The 22,500-nt window shown below is 35.5% G+C and overlaps 1 protein-coding gene across 2 annotated transcripts in view; it reads left to right on the top strand.

Annotated features, from left to right (window-relative positions):
- LOC137625848 (uncharacterized) overlaps positions 1 to 22,500 on the top strand; it is a 197,763-nt gene that overhangs the window by 101,356 nt on the left and 73,907 nt on the right. The window lies entirely within an intron of this gene.

Genomic DNA, 22,500 nt, shown 5'->3' with positions numbered 1-22,500 from the left:
TTTGGAGTGTCCTTCTAGAAGAGCTCCTTAGAATAGATGGGATCACATATTTTCAGTTAGGTCAGATTTGGTAGTAGTAGTAGTAGTAGTAGTAGTTGTAGTAGTAGTAGTAGTTGTAGTAGTAATAGTAGTAGTAGTAGTAGTAGTAGTAGTAGTAGTTCATTTGGATGGGCCTACTGAAGACCCAGAAATTGAATATGAAGTATCATAGGCACTTATATAGGTCCAAATAAAGATGAAGCTAAAGATGTCTGACTTCAGTTCCAGTTTCATCAGAATAGATACTCACCAGAACGTCAGCCGGGCAAGCCCAACCCCCAACCCCCCTACTGTGGCGCCCAACCACAGCAGTGGCCTCCCTAGAAAACCGCTGGGATCGATCTGCTGCCATGCGAATCCGAGGCGAACACGTTATTTAACTTTATAAAAGACTACTAGATATCTTCCTTTATTCTCGGAACGAGGAAGAGATATAAGAAAGAGAGATAAAGAGGTTTTAGCTCTTTCCTTATCGTTAGGGTAATGCTGTTAAGGACATGGTTATTTGCGGCCTTATTCAGTTAGTGATGTTTATTGAGTTGGCGACGGATTTAGTGACTGGAGAATCTCTCTCTCTCTCTCTCTCTCTCTCTCTCTCTCTCTCTCTCTCTCTCTCTCTCTCTCTCTCTCTCTCATTATTATTATTACCTTCTGTCTTATGTTATTTTATTTCCTTTTATTTACATCATCATCTACAGTATGCAACTCTTCTTGAACTGAACCACAATAATAATATTGTTATTGATTTGCTATTGAAAATTTTTCCATTAAATGAGAGAGAGAGAGAGAGAGAGAGAGAGAGAGAGAGAGAGAGAGAGAGAGAGAGAGAGAGAGAGAAATTATGAAACCAAAACGTCCCATATTTATGAAAAAAACCGAACTGAAGAACTATTAAATCAGTCTGTGACAACTCTCTCTCTCTCTCTCTCTCTCTCTCTCTCTCTCTCTCTCTCTCTCTCTCTCTCTCTCTCTCTCTCTCTCTCTCTCTCTCTCTCTTATCTTTTGACCTTATATATCTATATATTTTTTATCCCTTTATTGACGCCCCCCATAAGGCCCCAGGGCGCCCCCCTCTCGTTTCTCTTTGATACTGCTGAGCCAGGACCGTTTGTAAGGTTGTTCTCGGAGACATAATTTATCGAAACGGATGGCTCACCGACGGAGTTTGAACGAAACGATTTGGGAAAAGAATCTCTAAAAATCTATCGTGGTCTTTTTTTACTCCTTTTGGAAGGGTTCTAGATTCTTTTGTCTTGTTCCTTATTGATTAGATTATAACCATCATCATCACCGTTACTAGTCCACTGCAGGAATAAGGTCTGAGACATGTCCTTCCATTCTGTTTATGGTCTTTCTGTGCCAGTCCACACCCGCAAACTTTCTTAGTTCGTCCATCCGTCGTCTTCTCTTCCTTCTCCTGCTTCTTTTACAATCTCTAGGGATTCATTCTGTTATTCGTGATGTTCATTTATTGTCTGTCATTCTGATTATATGCCCTGCCCATGTCCAATTCTTTTTCTTATATGTCCACTATTATATAGTTTTTAATGATTTTCATCTACGAGTTTGGTACTATAGTTAAAATTGCCTTCGCCAAAACCGAAGATTTCGTGAAGGGTATGTATTCACCCCTGTCTGTTTCGTCTGTTTGTTAGTTTATTTATTTATTTATTTATTTCATTTTCTCTTTTTTGTAACTTTACACATAAATTACTGTACCGATTTAACCGAATCTGGTAGTCAAGTTGGGTATGACCCAGGGATAAATATGTAACATTTTGGATAAAGTATATCATAGTACAAATACGCAGCAATACTTTGAAAATGATGGCAATGTTAATTTATTAGTTTGTGAACAACATTACGAAAAGAGTAGTGAACCAATTTCAACGAAACCTGGTGGACATGTGGAGTACGACCCAAGGACAAATCAACTAAATTCTTCCTCAATCGCCAATACGCATTGGACATGATTTTAAGGTTTACAAAGGACAATGACATTGCCCTGAAAAGCAGGACAATGTTCTAGAGACTGACCATATATACATAGGATCAGTGCCTAAGGCCCCCTCCACCCAAACCAGGACCAAGGAGGGCCAGGCAATTGCTGCTGAGGACTGACGAGGTAGACCTCTAGGCTCTCCATTCCCCCCTTTGTCCTAAAGTGTACTAGACCTTATCTTACATACACACACACACACACACACACACACACATATATATATATATATATATATATATATATATATATATATATATATATATATATATATATATATATATATATATATATATATACAATCCATTAGATTGTGAAGAAAGTACATCGAAGTACAAGTATACAGTGGAGTTCAGAGCAAAATATGACTACTCGCCGTGGCGAAGGCATGCTCTCTACTTAGTGGCCCTCTAGATGATGATGTTAGCAAAACAAAAATTCCATCTCATTTTGCTTGTCTCTCTGTTTGTTTGTCTCTCGTTTTATCATTATGAAATTAAAACTTTATTTACTGGCTTGTAATTTCCAGGAAATGTCTTCCTTAGTTGGAGTCCTAAATTTTGTTGATATTCCGGGTTTGGTGATATTATTATTATTATTTTATTGTTATTATTATTATCATTTCATTATTATTTGTTATTATTGTTATTATTATTATTATATTATTTATTATTATTGTTATTATTATTATTATTATTATTATTATTATTATTATTATTATTATTATTAGCCAAGCTACAGCCCTAATTGGAAAAGCATGATGCTATAAGCCGAAGGGCTCCAGCCGGGAAAAATAACCCAATGAGGAAAGGAAACAAGTAAGTAAATAAACGATTTAAGAAGTAATGAAAATATAAAGTTAAATATTTTTTTAAAAAAAGCACTAACAACATTAAAACAGATAAATCATATATAATTATAAAAAGGCTTCGTCTGCCTGTTCAACATAAAAACATTTGTTGCAAGTTTGAACATTTGAAGTTCTACTGATCCAACTACACCTGATTAGGAAGATCATTCTTCAATTTGGTCACAGCTGTACAATGAATGACCCCCTGTGCCCTGTGCCATATCTTAAATCACAATCTATGTAGTAATTGAATTTTCTTGATACTTGAAAAAAAAAAATTATTAACTTCTTAGAAGAATGATATCAAATCCGCATATACTGAAGAGATTATATTAAAAATTACTTTTCAATGTTATAATCTAATTCAAGTTAATCAGTTTATAAGATGATGATTTTATACTAATTACTTTGTTGGAAAACTTAGAAAATGAAGCGTTTGAAAGACATGGTTTTCTATTTAAGGTTTCAAGTTAATCTGTTTGATATTGAAAGACACAAAGGTGGGGTAATAGAATTAAAGTTACTTATAAAGGATCTTATGAAGGTTTTAATACAGATTTGGACTATTTTATCATTTAAACTTAATTATAACATAATCCCTAGTGTTCCACCAAGTGTAAAAACATATTTATTTATTAATTTCATATATCTATTTAGTTATCGGTCCTTTCTTCTTCATTTTGTGGTGTTTCATTGTCTTTCTGATGGCTGTTTTACGTTAGGAAAAAATCATTACTAAGAAACGCATCTCGCCACAAGCCTGGTACATTCACATCGGTTTTGTTTCTCTTGCTCTCTAATGTAGGTTTCCATGAGCAAGAACTTACCAATGATGGTATTATCATACCTGTTTCCGAAAGGCAGTTTTCCGTTACGAGCGGCGCTACGTATCCATGTCATTGTTTTTTCTTAGCCTGAGCTGTTTTCCGTTCCTAGACAAAGCTGTTTTCCGTTCCTAGGCAAAGCAGTTTTCCGTTCATATACCAAGCTGTTCTTAGGCAGGGCTGTTTTCCGTTCATATATTGAGCTGTTTTCTTTTCCTAAACCAAGCTGTTTCCCCGTTCCTAGACAGAGCTGTTTTCCGTTCCTAGACAGAGCTGTTTTCCGTTCCTAGATAGAGCTGTCTTCCGTTCATATACCGAGCGGTTTTTCGTTTGTAAACCGAGCTGTTTTCTGTTCCTAGATAGAGCTGTCTTCCGTTCATATACCGAGCGGTTTTTCGTTTGTAGACCGAGCTGTTTTCTGTTCCTAGATAGAGCTGTATTCCGTTCATATACCGAGCTGTTTTTCGTTCATAGACCGAGCTGTTTTCCGTTCCTAGACCAAGCTGTTTTCCGTTCATATATTGAGCTGCTTTCCTTTCCTAAACCGAGCTGTTTCCCGTTCCTAGACCGAGCTGTTTTGTGTTCCCAGACAGAGTTGTTTTCTGTTCCTAGACAGAGCTGTTTTCCGTTTGGATATCGAGCTATTTAACGTCGAGGTCATCACCTTAATGAACGTTTTATGCCAAGGGCGCTTTCTATCGACATTGTTCCCCAACGAGTGGTGCTCTCGATAAGTGCACTTGTGGTGCGGTAGACGTACAGTAGATGCGGTAGATTTGGGTCGAAGAAGTGAAGCATGGTGAACGTGACTGCCTTGAGAATTGGCCGTTCCTCATCGTCTGAGGGGAATCTGGGATATTAAAGGATGTGGGTTCTTCGGCCTCGAGATTCGGAGCAAATATCTACAATTCTTTGAATAGACTTGGTCAGTGTTAAGTAGGCGTTCCATTGAAGACACTGCTGCAGTAGTAATAGTAATGAAGTCAGTGTAGTAATAATATCAGTAGTAGTAGCAATGAAGTCAGTGCATTAATGATATCAGTAGTAGTAGCAATGAAGTCAGTGCATTAATAATATCAGTAGTAGTAGCAATGAAGTCAGTACATTAATAATATCAGTAGTAGTAGCAATGAAGTCGGTGCATTAATGATATCAGTAGTAGTAGCAATGAAGTCAGTGCATTAATAATATCAGTAGTAGTAGCAATGAAGTCAGTACATTAATAATATCAGTAGTAGTAGCAATGAAGTCGGTGCATTAATAATATCAGTAGTAGTAGCAATGAAGTCAGTGCATTAATGATATCAGTAGTAGTAGCAATGAAGTCATTTTAGTACTAATATAAGTTGTAATAGTGACTAGTAGCAATGTAGTCAGTGTTGTACTTTGCTGTATATCAGTAGTGGTAGTAGTCTTGAAGTCAGTGTAATACTGATTTCAGTAGAAGTAATAATGAAGTCAGTATTCATTATTACTAATATTAGTAGTAATAGTAATGAAGTTGGTCTAATACTACTACTAGTAGTAGTAGTGAAGTTACTGTAGTATTGATATCAGCAGTACTAGCAATGAAGTCAGTGTAGTACTAATATCAGTAGCAGTAGTAGCAGTGAAGTTAGTCGAATACTAATAGTAGTAGTAGTAGTAGTAGTAATTAGGTTAGTGTAGTACTGATATCAGTAGTACTGGCAGTGAAATCAGTGTACTTCTACAGTAATACCAGTAGTAGTAGCAATGAAGTTAGTCTAATGCTAGTAGTAGTAGTAGTAGTAGTAATGAGGTTAGTGTAGTACTGATGCCAGTAGTACTGGCAGTAAAGTCATTGTAGTACTACAGCAATATCAGTAGTAGTAGTAGTAGTATTAGTGAAGTTAGTCTAATACTAATATTAGTAATAGTAGTAGTAATAAAGCTAATGTAGTACTGATATCAGTAGTACCAGCAATGAAGTCAATGTAGTACTGATATCAGTAATGATAGTAGTAATGAAGTTAATGCATATTAATCGAAGCAATAACAGTAAATGTAACATTATCCGCCAGCTTATTTGCATATGACACGCAGTTATTATTCGGTTTCTATTATCGTAATTCGTTCTCAGAATTGATTCTATGATTGTAGGCTACATTTACTGCATGTCTTGAATTATGTGAAGGATATAATTTTAGTGTTATTGTTACAACATACGGAAAAGAAAGTATAGAATATTACGACCGGTAATGTAAATTTCTGTTTCCTAGATTACTTTATGAATTACTTATTAATTACTTATAATTACTTGTAATGTTAATTACTTATTAAAAGTTTACAGAGATGTTTTTGAATAAATAAAGTTTCCCAATACCAAACACAATGATAAAAGCAGTGGTAACGTGTTCGCCTAGCATTCGCGTGGTAGCAGATCGATCCCAGCCCGGAAGCTTGAGTTTAAGCTGTTTACTGGTGAGGCTTAAATCGAACTGAAACCAGACACCTTTACCTTCTACCATCTGTGATGGCTCAATTCAAGTTAATTACCTAATTGCTCTAAATCTGTTGCAGTTCTTTTAAGGTTCTTACCGTTGCTCATCCGTGAGGTCTTTGCCCCTCTCTGGCAGAGGCCTTTCCAGTTAATTACCTAATTACTCTTAAAAATGCCTCTGGTAATGACTCGTCTGTTGATGCTGCCCCCTCACTTCTGATGGCGGTCCTAAGGGCTCCTTCCTCTCAAACACGCGCCTGGCTTCTTATTTCGTGTTGTTCTCATGTGTCATGCTCTTCTCTCCTCTTCTCCTCTCTTCTCTTCTCTTCTCTTTCTCCTCTCCTCTCTTCTCTCTTCTTCTCCTCTTTTCTTCTCTTCTCTTCTCGCTTCTCTTCTCTTCTCATCTCACTTCGCTTCTCTTCTCTTTCTCCTCTTCTCCTCTCCTCTCTTCTCTCTTCTTCTCCTCTTTTCTTCTCTTCTCTTCACTTCTCATCTCGCTTCGCTTCTCTTCTCTTTCTCCTCTTCTCCTCTCCTCTCTTCTCTCTTCTTCTCCTCTTTTCTTCTCTTCTCTTCTCTTCTCATCTCGCTTCGCTTCTCTTCTCTTATCATCTCGCTTCGCTTCTCTCAGCTCTTCTTCTCTTCTCCTCTCTTCTCTTCTCTTGCTGGCTGTACCGATGACTCACCCCCTCTGTTGTTTGCACTAAATCTCAATCTGGTGTATTTGTGTTTCGGCTAATTCTTAGCAGCGTTTCCGATTAGGAAACCTTATAGAATGGTTGATCCAAATGCCCTCCGGCAAAGTCTGATTTTTCCTTGATTTATTTTGTACCCGCCCTTCCGGTTCTGTTCATTCAAAAGAAATGTTCATTTGTTCATTCGTGTGCATTTCTTGTTCTTTATATTGGTATTGTATATTTGCCTTAAAGTTTTCAGCATAATCTCTGTCTCTGCCTCTCAATTGTTTTCCTTTTCGTAAACTACTAAACAGTATTCTAGAAGTTTTATTCCATCTATGACCAGATTGTGGAACTATCTTCAGGTAAAGTCTGATTTTTCCTTTTTTTTTTTTTATTTTGTACCCGGCCTTCCGGTTCTGTTCATTCGAAAGAAGTGTTCATTTGTTCATTCGTGTGCATTTCTTGTTCTTTATATTGGTATTGTATATTTGCCTTGAAGTTTTCAGCATAACCTCTGTCTCTGCCTCTCAATCTTTTTTTTTTTTTTTTTCTCCTCGACAACTACTAAACAGTATTTTAGAAGTTATATACCATCTATGACCAGATTGTGCCTCTCAATCTTTTTTTTTTTTTTTTTTTACGACAACTACTAAGCAGTATTTTAGAAGTTTTATTCCATCTATGACCAGATTGTGGAACGATCTTCCTGGTTTACATTACATAATTATGACAGATCTACTTCAATGTTGTTTCTGATCGTGAGATATTTCATATTCTTTATTCATTACTTCTCATATAGTTCATCTTCTTATTTCCTTTCCTCAATGTGCCATTCTTTTTCCATCATTGAGCCTTTGGGCTTATAGCATCCTGCTTTTCCAATTAGGGGTGTAATTTAGATGATGATAGTAATAATAATAATGATGGTGATGATAATTTTTTAATACAAGACAGTGTTTCCTTGGCGAGGTAAAAGTATGACAGTGTTAATGAGTCGTTTTCTCTCTCTCTCTCTCTCTCTCTCTCTCTCTCTCTCTCTCTCTCTCTCTCTCTCTCTCTCTTAATGGTACTTTTACATTTGTTCTTTGTTCCCTTGTTATGTGTTATAATATGAATAGTGATTATCATAAAAGTAAATTTTGTATGACAGTGTAGTTATAATGAAACACTTATATGTAAATACACAGATTACTTTTGTAATTAATGCCTATCTTAAAACAATTTTGTAATTAGTGAAACAAAAAATCAAGAGATGGTAATTATTAGACGGAAATTTCCGTTATGGTTAATTTACAACCTGTAAAATACGTCATTATAATCAGCCCATTTCTAATCAATATTATTATGTACATCCATTTTGTAGTAGAAATGAAAAAAAGTTCTTTCAATATGGCCTCATTAAATCCTCATTAAATTAATTGTTTGCGTTTACTTCGACAATTTCATATTTGCTCCCACGTCGTTATCCTAATTACTGTTAATTATGGCAGTCGTGTACATATTTTCATTTAGAGCCAAGTCTAGCATAGGACTTATTGTATTGAAATTGTAATTTGTTACCTTAGATTAAATGTTGTCAAAATAGAAGTAATCTCATCGTTGGGTAATAGTTGAGAAGTCTAATTTTATTCACTGGTGCACACATACTGTGTATATATATATATATATATATATATATATATATATATATATATATATATATATATATATATATAGTGTGTGTGTGTGTGTGTGTATGTATAAAATGCGTGTGTGTGTATATATATATATACACACACACACACACACACACACACACACATATATATATATATATATATATATATATATATATATATAATATATATAATTATATATATATATACAGTATATGTGTGTGAGTGTGTTTGTGTGTGTGCGTGCGTGCGTGTGCACATGTGCAATTATGTATATTATCCATTGAACCATTACAATGAACTAAATAGTAAAGAAAAATTGAAAACATTTCAACAAAGAGTAAGACAATCAAATAAACAAATATCCCATTTTAACCAGATAAAGAACATGAGACAAGTCAACAAATAAACAGCAATATCTTGCCATGTTCCCTTGAACAAAGAGAACAAACACCCTTTGAATGAAATGCCGCGACGCCATCTGGCTCAAATTAGCGAACGGGATTTTGCGGTGTTAAAACTCGCAGAAACTTCACAACACGTGTTTCGAGTGTGTGTGTGTTTTTTTTTTTTTTTTTTTTTCTCATTGTTTCGAGTACATGGGATAAGCATGGTGAACATATCTTTTTTTCTGGTCATTAAGTTTTTTTGTAGTCTTCCATTGTCTTTGGGTAGTGTTCTCTTGTTTAAAGGACACTCTGGTACCACGTGTTTCTAGTGTGTGTGTGTGTGTGTGTGTTTTTTTTTTTTTTTTTTTCTTTGTTTCGAGTACATGGGATAAGCATGGTGAACATATCTTTTTTTCTGGTCATTAAGTTTGTTTTTAGTCTTCCATTGTCTTTGGGTAGTGTTCTCTTGTTTGAAGGACACTCTGGCACCTCATTCTATCCTATTTCTCTTCCTCTTGTTTTTTTCAAAGTTTTTGTAGTTTATATATGAAATATCTATTTTGATGCTTTTACTGATCTTAAGATATCTTAATTATACATTCTTCTCTTTTCATTCTTTCTTTCTTTCATTTCCTCACTGGGTTATTTTTCCCTATTGGAGATCTTTGGCTTATAGCATACTGCTTTTCCAACTAGTGTTTTAGCTTAGCTAGTAATGATAATGATAATATGGGATATCCACGGTGATCATATATAAATTTCTTCTTTTTTTATTTATTATTAAGTTTTTTTCTTAGTGTTCAAAAGATGACATGTATAACTGGAAAGGCCTACTTATATTATTATTTTAGGCTTTAGGCTTATTTTTGCGGGGTGTGGTCTGCTAAACTTTTTTTATAATTTTAATATTAGGAAATTTTAATCTTGACTTTTTACTACAGCGTTGTTCCAGATTCATTATTATTATTATTATTATTATTATTATTATTATTATTATTATTATTATTATATACAGGCCCAGTATCCATTCTTTTTTTACATATCAGTTGTGTACAAACAGAAAAATAGGAAATTTAAATTTTTTATCATTTTTATTTTGGTATATAACTAACTACTGGTACGACACTCGTTGCTGGGTATTCAAAATCCCGCCCATGCAAATTAGCCATCATAATCCAAAGTAGATAAGAAATAGTACGAATATTTTGTAAAGATATTTTTGTCATTGCTACTGACTGTACATTCTATTGAAAGATATATTTCACTCCTACTGAGGAAGAACAATCTATTCGCGACATTCTTCGCACGCGCGGTCTCTCTCTCTCTCTCTCTCTCTCTCTCTCTCTCTCTCTCTCACACACACACACACACACACACACACACACAGGAGACAACTCATGACAAGTGAAGCAAATTAATTATGTAGGGAATAAGTTCATGGAAATATTTTTCATATTTGTCGCTAAGTTAGGGTACTCTCTCTCTCTCTCTCTCTCTCTCTCTCTCTCTCTCTCTCTCTCTCTCTATCTCTCTCTCTCTCTCTCTCTCTATCATATCATGTGAAGCAAACTATGTAGGGAATAAGTTTATATAATTTATTTCGTGGCCTACTAGGGGACTCTCTCTCTCTCTCTCTCTCTCTCTCTCTCTCTCTCTCTCTCTAATAAACTGGAGATATAACTCATGACAAGTGAAGCAAACTAATTATGTACGGAATAAGTTCTTACCATTTTTTCATCGTCGCGAAGTTAGGGGTAGTCTCTCTCTCTCTCTCTCTCTCTCTCTCTCTCTCTCTCTCTCTCTGTCATGTCAAGTGAAGCAAACTAACTATGTAGGGAAAAATTTATATAATTTTTTTCGTCGCCACTTTAGGGGAATCTCTCTCTCTCTCTCTCTCTCTCTCTCTCTCTCTCTCTCTCTCTCATAAACTGGAGATATAACTCATGACAAGTGAAGCAAACTAATTATGTACGGAATAAGTTCTTACCATTTTTTCATCGTCGCGAAGAAGTTAGGGGTAGTCTCTCTCTCTCTCTCTCTCTCTCTCTCTCTCTCTCTCTCTCTCTGTCATGTCAAGACAGAGGGAAAAGTTTATATAATTTTTTTCGTCGCCACTTTAGGGGAATCTCTCTCTCTCTCTCTCTCTCTCTCTCTCTCTCTCTCTCTCTTGTCAAGTGAAGCAAACTAACTATGTAGGGAAAAATTTATATAATTTTTTTCATTGCCGTTTTAGGGGAATCTCTCTCTCTCTCTCTCTCTCTCTCTCTCTCTCTCTCTCTCTGTCATGTCAAGTGAAGCAAACTAACTGTGTAGGGAAAAATTTATATATTTTCTTTCGTCGTCACTTTAGGGGAATATCTCTCTCTCTCTCTCTCTCTCTCTCTCTCTCTCTCTCTCTCTCTCTCTCTCTGTTATGTCAAATGAAGCAAACTAACTATGTAGGGAAAAATTTATATAATTTTTTCGTCGCCACTTTAGGGGAATCTCTCTCTCTCTCTCTCTCTCTCTCTCTCTCTCTCTCTCTCTCTCTGATGTACCTATTGATATTCGAAGTCGTACTTCAATACGTACACAGAAGACTATCACGTAAGACTCCGAACAGAGAAATTCCTTTTTATTTTATGCGATCCATAACGAACCTGAGTACGTATTGACTCATACCATTTATTGAAAGACCCGGAAATAAGGGGAAATATTTCATCGGAAAAGTAATTATTAATTATTAATTACTTCTCCGCGAGATATTAATTTTATTTGGAGAAATCGGTTGTTAAGGAAATTATACGGTTGATTTGATGTAATTGTCTTATCAACATATTTCATTTTTAATTATATTATAGAGTATTTAGATGAATTATATCTCTCTTTGTGGCTAGATGGTATGGTATGTCACTGTCACTTCGGTTTCTCGGCCCCGGGTTCGATTCCCCGGCCGACCAGAAACTATTATGTTTTCAGTTGATTCCCCCTTGGGTCTCTGATCCCGAGGTATAAAGAGAATCCAGATATTAAGAGGATTATATTGTCTTATATTATTTGATTATTAAAAATTCGTCTAAATCTGCAAAATTTATTATGGTTTGTGTTTGTATGTGTGTGTCGGAATGTCATTTTAACAAGATACTAGATAAACTGTATGTTTTATTCTTAGTGTTGTAATCATTACAGTACTTTCTATTACAAAATTGGATTTTAACCGCTGTATTTCATTTTGTATATCGTTATAGTTTAGTCATTAATTGATATATTTAAATGAACTGTATATATTTATATCTTAGATATTGTAGTTTCACTAAAGAAAGTAATTTAACGTATGTCAGATTATTTTTTCTTAATAACAGGCCATATGAGAGAGAGAGAGAGAGAGAGAGAGAGAGAGAGAGAGAGAGAGAGAGAGAGAGTAATTAGACGAGAATGACCGAGTGGAAATCAATATTCTTTGCCTAAGGACAGAATGTTCTTCAGGTGTTGGAATTTTCCTAAAAACAAGTACCAGTGAACAGATGAACATTACTCTTAGTAAATAACCTTGATGACAATGCCACGCACCAGAAATATGATATTTATAATGAATAGCTTTCCCCTGAATATTAATTCTGTTGGTAGAGCTTCTAAGCCACGGGATTATGGTAGTCGTTAACCTTATGACGTGATCTTTACCTTTAAAAAGTGTAACCTTTACCCTTAGAAAGACTTGTTTTGTCTTTTGGCATGAAAGACATATGCAAGATAGTGTTTAAAGGTTTAAAAGGCCGCTCTGAATGGCAGAGGCAAGGGACAGTTACATTGCCCTATTGAGCAGGACAATGTCCTAGAGACTGACCTCAAATACATTTGATCAACGCCCGAGCCCCCTCTCCATCGAAGCTATGATCAAGGAGGGCCAGGCAATGGCTGCTGAAGACTCGGCAGGTAAACCTATAGGCTCCCCCAAACCCCCTATCCTTAGCTCACAAGGATGGTGAGTTTGTAGCGACATAAGAAACTAGAGAGTTTGAGCGGGACTCGAACCCCAGTCTGGCGATCACCAATCAGGGACGTTACCACATCGGCCACCAAACCGCTAAATTTAACCCTAGAGTTAATAATAGTATTATAGTAATGATGTTGATAATGATTGTGGTAGTCTATTGTGAACGTCCCTGTCTGGCAATCTTTTGGACTGGGTTTCAAGTCACGCTCAAGCCCAATAGATCCTTGTAGTGTCTACAATCTCACCATCCTTGTGAGCTAAGGATGGGGGATTTTGGGGAGCCTGCTTAGTCATCTGTGGCCATTGCCTGGCCCTCCCTGGTCCTAACTCGATTAAGAGAAGGTTTGGGGCTGATCATATGTATATATGGTCAGTCTCAAAGGAATTGTCCTGCTAGGACATTGTCACTGTCCCTTGTATGTGCCATTCATGGGCGACCTTTAAACCGTAAACCTTTAAGAGAATAATGATAATTGGTATAGTTGGTCCTAACAGTGTTTTTTTACTTAATGCATATGAATAATAATTTTTTTTTCTGTATTGAAGCGCATCTGTTAATTCGTAAGTAACCAGAGGGGCACTACCAAGTTTGAAGTCTCTTTGACAACGATGTCCAAACTTATGGATGATGACCTTGACCTTCCAAAATTTAATAATTTCCATCTTTTTACATAGCAGTTAATCCCTGCAAGTTTCATTACTCTACGTTTAAAATTGTGGCCAGGAAGCTGTTCACAAACAAACACACAGACTGGGGCGAAAACATAACCTCCTTCCAACTTCGTCGGCGGAGGTAACTGTGATGATAATCATATCTGCTATATCGATAATCCAGCAAAGAAAAAAAAAACAATAGAAACAATATCTGCTGTATCATTGAAAAAAAAAAAAAAAACTATAGACCTATAAAGACGCGGAGAATACTCACGGCGTGGAAGAAATAGGCCTAATATGATAGTTCTCCCCCCTACCCTTCGAGGTCTGATTCCGTCCACGGTTCATTATTAGGGTTATGGGAGGGGGGCGGCGCTCCAGGCGTCCCTCTCCCTCCGGGAAATTTATCTTGGGAAAGGGGGAACAATCTCTTATTCTTTTTCATTTTCTATTTTCCCTGTCTGTGTTTCCAAAGGTTTTTTGTAAGTGAATATACCATTATTATTATTATTATTATTATTATTATTATTATTATTATTATTATTTCTTGCTCAGCTACAAACCTAGTTGGGAAAGCAGGATGCTATAAGCCCAAAGGTTCCAACAGGGAAAATAACCGGTGAGGAAAGGAAATAAGGAAATAAACAAACTACCAGAGAAGTAATTAATTGAAATAGAATATTTTAAGAACAGTAACATTGAAATAAGTCTTCCGTACGTAAACTATTAAAACTTCAAAAAACAAGAGGAAGAGAGGTAACATAGAATACTGTGTCCGAGTGTACCATCAAGCAAGAGAACTCTGTCCTGAAGCAGTGACAATAAAGCAGTATGTATTATTGCATTAATTTTCAAAATTGGCAGCTAATCTTGCTTTACTTAATTAATTCATAAACAAAGCTTCGATATTTTCAACATTCTCTCTCTCTCTCTCTCTCTCTCTCTCTCTCTCTCTCTCTCTCTCTCTCCTCTCTCTCTCTCTCTCTCTCTCTCTCTCATTTTTCTCCACAAATCCACAGGTTCCCCTTCCGCCCTAAAAATAGATATACAAATATATGAATAAATAAATGAAAAAAAAAAACACCTTTGCTTTATAAGAACTATAGATATTGCAAGCTTGATATTAATAGTTATCATAGTTGATTAATTTCTTTGGTAGGCTTAATGCCTTGAATTGAAAAACTAAAATATTTTTAAAAAACTAGCCGTTATTAGAGGTACTAGACTTTAGTAATGAAACACTTATCAACCTCTGTATATATTATAACACGTAAGGTGGTGGAATGATTTTTTTTCTTCAGTTGATGGATTATTGTGTTAGGATTCAGGAAAGAGTGGTGTATATTTCATAAATTCTGATTTCTAAAAATAATATGAGATGTATAATTTGTAACAGTCAGCTATGGCCCCTATAAATTCTTGTCATGGCACCTTTTGGGACCAAGGACGAATCTAGTTTAAACTCTACGGGAATTCACCTACACGTTTTAGTTATGTCCTATATTGCCACGTGTTAAATGTTCTTCGACTTAAGCTCCTGACGTATTAAAATTCATATTTAGGTTTCATATATTATCTAATAGGTCACTTAAAACTCTAAGTTGTCCAATAATTGTGTATTTCGTGTGGTGCATAACTGAAATAAAATATACTGGAGTTCATTTTAACCAGGCTATCTGAAATGAAGCTGTAAAATCTCTCTCTCTCTCTCTCTCTCTCTCTCTCTCTCTCTCTCTCTCCTCTCTCTCTCTCTCTTGTGTGTATGTATGTATATAAAAGTTTTTTTTATGCATTACGATTTAGTCAATTGAAATACATATAACTCCGTGAATACATGTTATATACTGTAAATACACACACATATATATACATATATATATATATATATTATATATATATATATATATATATATATATATATATTATATATATATATATATACATATATATATATATATATATATATATATATATATATATAGTATTTATGTTTGTTTATGAGTGTGTAATTTATATATATATATATATTATATATATATATATATATATATAGTTATATATATATATATATATATATATATATATATTCCTGTTGGATCCCCTGGGCTTAGAGAATGTTGCTTTTCCAACTAGTGGTGTAGCTTAGCAAGTAATTATATATATATATATATATATATATATATATATATATATATATATATATATATATGCATATATATATTTATTATCTATATATATATATATATATATATATATATATATATATATATATATATTATATTTATTTATGTATATCGTTCCCATTATTTTTTGCATGCTCTGACTTTTGTGTTTTTCTAGAAAATATATTTTTAACCTTCCACACAATAAAGAAAGAAACGGCATCTAGCTTATATGTGGAGCTCCCAATATCACTACTATCGGAATATTGACAACCGTTAGAGATTCCTTTATCAAAGACGAAGTAATTTCAATGCTCTCTCTCTCTCTCTCTCTCTCTCTCTCTCTCTCTCTCTCCTCTCTCTCTCTCTCTCTCTCTCTCTCTCTCTCTCATAAAGAAAGATGCCTTAATCTGGTGAAGGGGTTTGTGTATCTTCACGATCAGCAAAGCCGTACTAGTCATGGTCACCCATACTAGGTTGGTTTGCTGTTAGCGATCAGACAAAAACCAACCATCTTTACCGAGACGTGCTAACCATCGTGGTGAGGAAATTGGGCAAACCCCAGACCTGACAAAGGGCATGTCTGGGGCCCCTTGTCCTGCAGTGCACTAGAAACGGATGCATTTGTTGTTATTGTGTGTATATATTTATATATGTATATAAATATTTATATATATATATATATATATATATATATATATATATATTATATATATATATTTACATTTATATATATATTATATATATATATATTTATATATATATATATATATATGTTTATATATATGTGTGTATATATATATGTATATATATTTACATTTATATATATATATATATATATATATATATATATATATATATATATATATATATATATATACCTCAAATGTGGTTGTATGACGCATAAAAGGTATTTAGTTTCTCAAAAAGTTTGGACCGAATTAATACAGGAACCATAAATTTATTCTTTCGGGTGTTTCGTAACGCTACTGGTTTTATTTTTGTTTGTTTATTTTATTACTTTGGCTTTTCAAAACTATTAAATAAATTTTTGCCAGTATTTTTGTGTTGTCACTGCTTATCCCATCTTTTATTTATATTGAAGATTTGTAAACAACTTTATGTTTATAAATTAAAAAAAAAATTAAGTTTTTGTAAGATGTGGTATTGCAGTAAAAACATTTCACAGGGTTTTATTGAGGTTTAAAAGAATATTACGAGGACTGGTGGAAGGCCATGCATGTTTTCATGTCCTTAGAGACTAGGGCCTAACTTGACATGTTTTTATATGCTTGAATGTCCTAGAGTTTCATGATTGTGTTTACAGCATTTGATGACATTATTGCTGTTAATTGTTATCACCTCCGTCAACAAAGTTGAAAGGAGGTTATGTTTTATTCCCTGTTCATGTGTTTGTTTGTGTGTGTGTGTTGATTGTGAACAGCTTCTGGGCCACAATATTATCACCTCCGTCAACGAAGTTGAAAGGAGGTTATATTTTATTCCCTGTTTATGTGTTTGTTTGTGTGTGTATGTTGTTTGTGAACAGCTTCCGGGCCGCAATTTTAATCGTAGAGTAATGGAACTTGCAGGGATTAGCTTATGTAAAAAAAATGGAAATTATTACATTTCGGAAGGTCAAGGTCATGGTCAAGCAAAATGTCCAAATCATGTAATCAGCTATAAGTTCGGACATCGTTGTCACTGAGACTTAAAACTTGGTTCATATTTGAGTGTATGAAAATCCACGCCAATTAATACATTATTAAGGTCAAGATTAAACAAAAAGTCAAGAAATAAGCTGCTGCGGTGGAGATGTGCCCTCTACTGAGTCCCCTTCAGTTATTAATATCATTATCTATAATACGTTTTCTCTCTTTGTTCTTATTATTTATTGATGTATCTGGTAGTTAGTTGAAATCGTTAAGAAGACCATTTAAGAATATTGCAAAAGACTTTTGAGGAACCACTCTGAAATTCCATTGTACAGAGGCCATTGCATTACCTAATATATGATAACACTGGTTGTATGGTCACCATCTTGGGGTGAAGAGACAAGGATAGAGATAGTGATGGAGATTTTCGAGCTCGCATATTTAAAAAAGGGAAGATTATAGGAATGGGGAAAGTTTGATTTCCGCATCTTGAAATAGGGAAGATTATGGGACTTGGAAAGTTTGGATTTTATTTTTTTCAAAACGGGAAGATTGTCGAAATGGTAAAATCTTGGTTTCCGCTTTTTGAAAACGGGAAGAATATAGAACTGGGAAAAGTTTTGATTGCGCTTCTTGAAAAAGGGAAGATTATAGACTGAATAGAGATTGCATTCCGCTCCTTGAAAATGGGAAGATTATAGGAATAAGGTAAGCTTGCATTGGAAGGGAGAGGGTGATTATGAAAATGTGGGAAAAGCTGCGGAGGGAGAACTTAGTGAGGGGGGAGGGTGTGGGGGGGGGGGGAGTTGAAATAATTCTCTCTTGGCGGAATCCTTTGAAATGCAGTCGATGTTATCTCAAGCTGATGTGATTAGGCACTTGAGTGGAAGCCTCTGGAAAGCTTTTGCAAAGGGTAAATGAAGGTTTAATCGGACTCTTGCAGTTCATCCTTTAATGCGGAGGCGGATGGGGGTGGCTTCTTTAATGTTCTTATATAGCTCAGACCGATTGATCATGAAAGATACCCTTTAGGGCTTAGGCGATCGAAATAATGTGTAATCGGTGAAGTAGAATCATAGTGTCGTAGGCCTGCTTATGTTATTTTCTTGATGTTATATCCTTTTTTAAGTCTGTTTTGATAAAACTTCTAGGTGAGACAGAATATTGTGGTGGCCCATTAGAAACGTTTCTCCCTGGCGTTCTGCCGGACCTGGGTTCGAGGAACGTTCAAGATTGGTAGTTTCTTGTAGTGTCTGCAACCTCATCATCCTTGTGAAATAGGGATGGGGGTTTTGGGGGAAGCCTTAGCTCTACCTGTTGAATCATCAGCAGTCATTGCCTGGCTTTCCCTGGTTCTAGCTTGGGTGGAGAGTGGCCTTGGGCTCTGATCGTGTGTATATAGTCAGTTCCTGGGGCATTGTCCGCCATTAATGAGTGGCCTTTAAAATGGGTTAAAGTATTATTATCAGTAATGAAAATCTTGCTGCCAGCCAGTACGTATTAAAAAAACGTGAATGTCTATTACCCTTGCTGTTGTTGTTGCTGGTTTTTTTTTTTTTTTTTTTTTTTTTTTTTTTTTTTTTTTTTTTTTTTTTTTTTGCAGCTGTAGGTTGCTTGGCCCTTATGGCCAAGAGCGGGCTCTTGCAATTCTGCAGCCGGTAGAAATCCATTACCATTTTGAAAAAATAGATACAAATCTATCAAAACACAACCTCATCGACCACTTCCAGCCAAGTACATCGAATCGTCACGATAGATGTCAGTAAGGTTGAAATTCCAGAGCTGGAGAAATCCGTTATTGGTGAGTTCGCCCCAAAAAGCTCGCTTGACGGATCGTCTCTTTGCGTGTTTCATTCAGCGCTCGGTTTTGCCCCGTGACAATTTACTTTTGGGTGGGTATTGAGGAAAGGGGGTGTGGGGGTGGGGGTGTGTAGGTCATTTCCTTTTGTTGATTCGTGAATTTTTCTTATTACTTATGTTATTCTTGCCATTCTGCTGTGGAAAGTTTCGTTGATGAATCGACAAAGTCTGAAACATATTAGAAAATTTTAGGGTGAAAGGATAGTATAAAAATTTTAGTGGTGTCACTTTTGGGACCGCCTTAACACACACACACACACATACATATATATATATATATATATATATATATATGTATGTATATATATATATATATATATATATATATATATATATATATATATATATATATATATCTATATATATTGTAAAAGCAGAATGTCCTGTATCATGATCGAAGTCAAATATTTTTTACAATTATTAGTATAATAGAAAAGTTAGATATATTTTATAGAAATCAGGGTATATATATATATATATATATATATATATATATATATATATATATATATATATATATATATATATATATATATATATCGGTTGGTTCAATGAACCTATATAATTTCAGTTTTCAAAATTTTCATTTTGATAACTGAATTCTGTACAACCCGTCTTAAAATCCTTATGCTAAACTACATTAAAATTACCATCCTACGGATTTAATGTATTCGTAGTTTCCTCCTAAGTGACTCCAATGACGCAAATTGTAATCATATTTGCTTGAGTACCAAGTGTATGTCACTGCTTATATGATCCAAACTCTATCTATCTATCTATCTATCAATTAGATTTCAACTTTAGTCTACTACTTCTCAATGTTCAGTTTTCAACTGGTTGGAAACGTTCATGCCTAGCGATATGCTGGAAGGGGGTTCGATGCCCTCAAGCTCGTTAGTTTCTTGTAGTGTCTGCAACCTCACTATCCTTATAAGCTAGGGATTGGGGTGTGGTTTGGGGGGAGCCATTAGGTTTACCTGCTGAGTCAACCACAGCCATTACCAGGTCCTCCTTGGTCCTAGCTTGGGTAGAGAGATAGGGGTTTGGGCGCTGACCATATGTATATATAGTCAGCAGCTGTCGTTTCAGTCGCTTTCTACGACACGCATGACGTACTGTGGTAGTAGGGTTCAATCCAGTGTGAGATAGAAAATTTATTTCTATTTGAGCACGATACTGTGTTGATTTTCATCCATATTGACTCATTAAGGGTAATTCGAATTAAAAGCAATCAGTTGTGTTACCTGGTTGGTCGGGAAGTCTGGCAAAACTCTTTGGTATTGGACTGATGTTAGTCATACACCACTACCACTATGTAATGGGGTGGGGGGGGGGGCGAGTTCAGATAATACAAACCAGTATTGACTCACTGTATTTCCGGCCAAGGCAATTAAAAATTCATAGTCTCACATGCTTTATGTGGTTTACAATTCCAGGCTCTGTCACGGAATTCTGAAGGCCAACCTCAAAACAGTCATGCATTCTGTGACTCAACGGGATGAATCAGTCTTCGATCGAAGAGTTTTCAAAGTGTTTTCGTCAGTAATGCTGGAATCACACTAGCCATTTCTTGCTCGAGGTGTTTTCCAACCTCCAGCCGATGGTCGCGAACGAGCGGTTGTAGCGTTACACGACGATCTCGCGGTTCGAGGAGCAAATAGGAAAGAGTTTAAACAAAACCGGTCAGCTGACATCATCATCGTGGGGACGATTAATATTCTAACTGTTGCAGTAATATGTATTTTCAGAATATTACGTGAATTGAAGAATTCTACTTCTACCACAGGAAGAACAAAGCAGACTTTATTACCCAAAATTGCCAAGCAAGATCACGTCCTATCTGCAGCAGCCATCTTTGTTGTTTACATCCAAAGTCACGCTCGCGGTTTGTGCTCACTGCTTGCTGTCCAGTCATAAAGTCAATATCTCGAGCAACAAGCTCTCGGTTTTTCCATTTTGGGCAAAAACGACTCGCTGCTGGCGGAAAAAAAAAACCTATAGTTCATTTCTTTTAGCGATGCATATTGCACCGACTCCCGGCGGTGCCCCTTTTAGCTCGGAAAACTTTCCTGATCGCTGATTGGTTAGAATTATCTTGTCCAACCAATCAGCGATCCGGAAACTTTTCCGAGCTAAAAGGGCACCGCCGCGAGTCGGTGCAAATATGCATTGCTAAAAGAAATGGACTATAGTGTTATTCCAGCTTGATAAGTCTTGCAACTTGAGGCGTATTGCTGCTTACTTTCGGCATGTGATTACTCCTGAGACTTGCGTGACTGTGGCTATTTGCGGGATTTGCCAGAGATTTCCCAAATCGTAATTCCCAAATTTGTAAATGGCCGGAGATTTGTTGGGTGGGATTTCGAATCTAGTTCTTGGAAGGATCATTCTTCTAGTTTGATCGTTTATTTCTGTACGTTAATGTTATTTTTTTTTTCTAAGAATGGTCTTGGATTATTTACTTTTGTACGCGATATATTTTATGTCGATATTTTGTTTCTTATGTACTATGAAGAAAGTCTTAAATGTGCACCGTAGACTAAGAAAGATTTCATGAAAATTGCTGGAAATTTTTTATTTCAGATGAGATATTTAATGTTGAAAATTACGCAAAAATTTGATAGTTTTAAAACGCTTAATAAGCTTAGTCCTTAGAGAAGTTTCATAGCCTTAACATTCTCTGTAGAAATACTCTCAGCTTCTGCACTGTATAATTTTCCATTGGTTTTATACCTAGTTTGACTTTTCTTTTATTTACGCATTTTATAATTGTTCTCTCATATTCATACCTTATGGACCTGCGTGTTCTTTTAGTTTAATTTTCCTTATTCTTATATTATCTGACTCAGTTCTTTCTACCTGGTTTCTGTAATCTTGCTCAAGTCTGAAATATATCAAATTAATGTCATTGAATAACTTTGTTATTGTTCCCTGGTGGTATTTGAAAAATTTATCAATAAATTGATTCAACTATAATGCCCAGTTGGTGTTACTTGCTGAAATCTCAACACGCATAAATGCAATAGAGCGTAATAAATGGCCACATTGAGCATTACTTCCCATGATATGCACGCAATTTATCGTGAATAATAAGTAGCCAAATGTACAAATTCACTCCAGACCGACTAAAGTACAGAAAAGCCAGGTACCACGACAGAGAGAGAGAGAGAGAGAGAGAGAGAGAGAGAGAGAGAGAGAGAGAGAGAGAGAGAGAGAGAGAGGCGGTGGCTAGTCGAGTAATGAGCCAACACCCTTAGTGCACCTGTGGGGGAAAATATCTCTCTCTCTCTCTCTCTCTCTCT

This window comes from Palaemon carinicauda, chromosome 33, assembly GCF_036898095.1.
Source record: "Palaemon carinicauda isolate YSFRI2023 chromosome 33, ASM3689809v2, whole genome shotgun sequence".
Taxonomy (NCBI): domain Eukaryota; kingdom Metazoa; phylum Arthropoda; class Malacostraca; order Decapoda; family Palaemonidae; genus Palaemon; species Palaemon carinicauda.
This window is presented reverse-complemented; position numbering and strand designations above follow the sequence as displayed.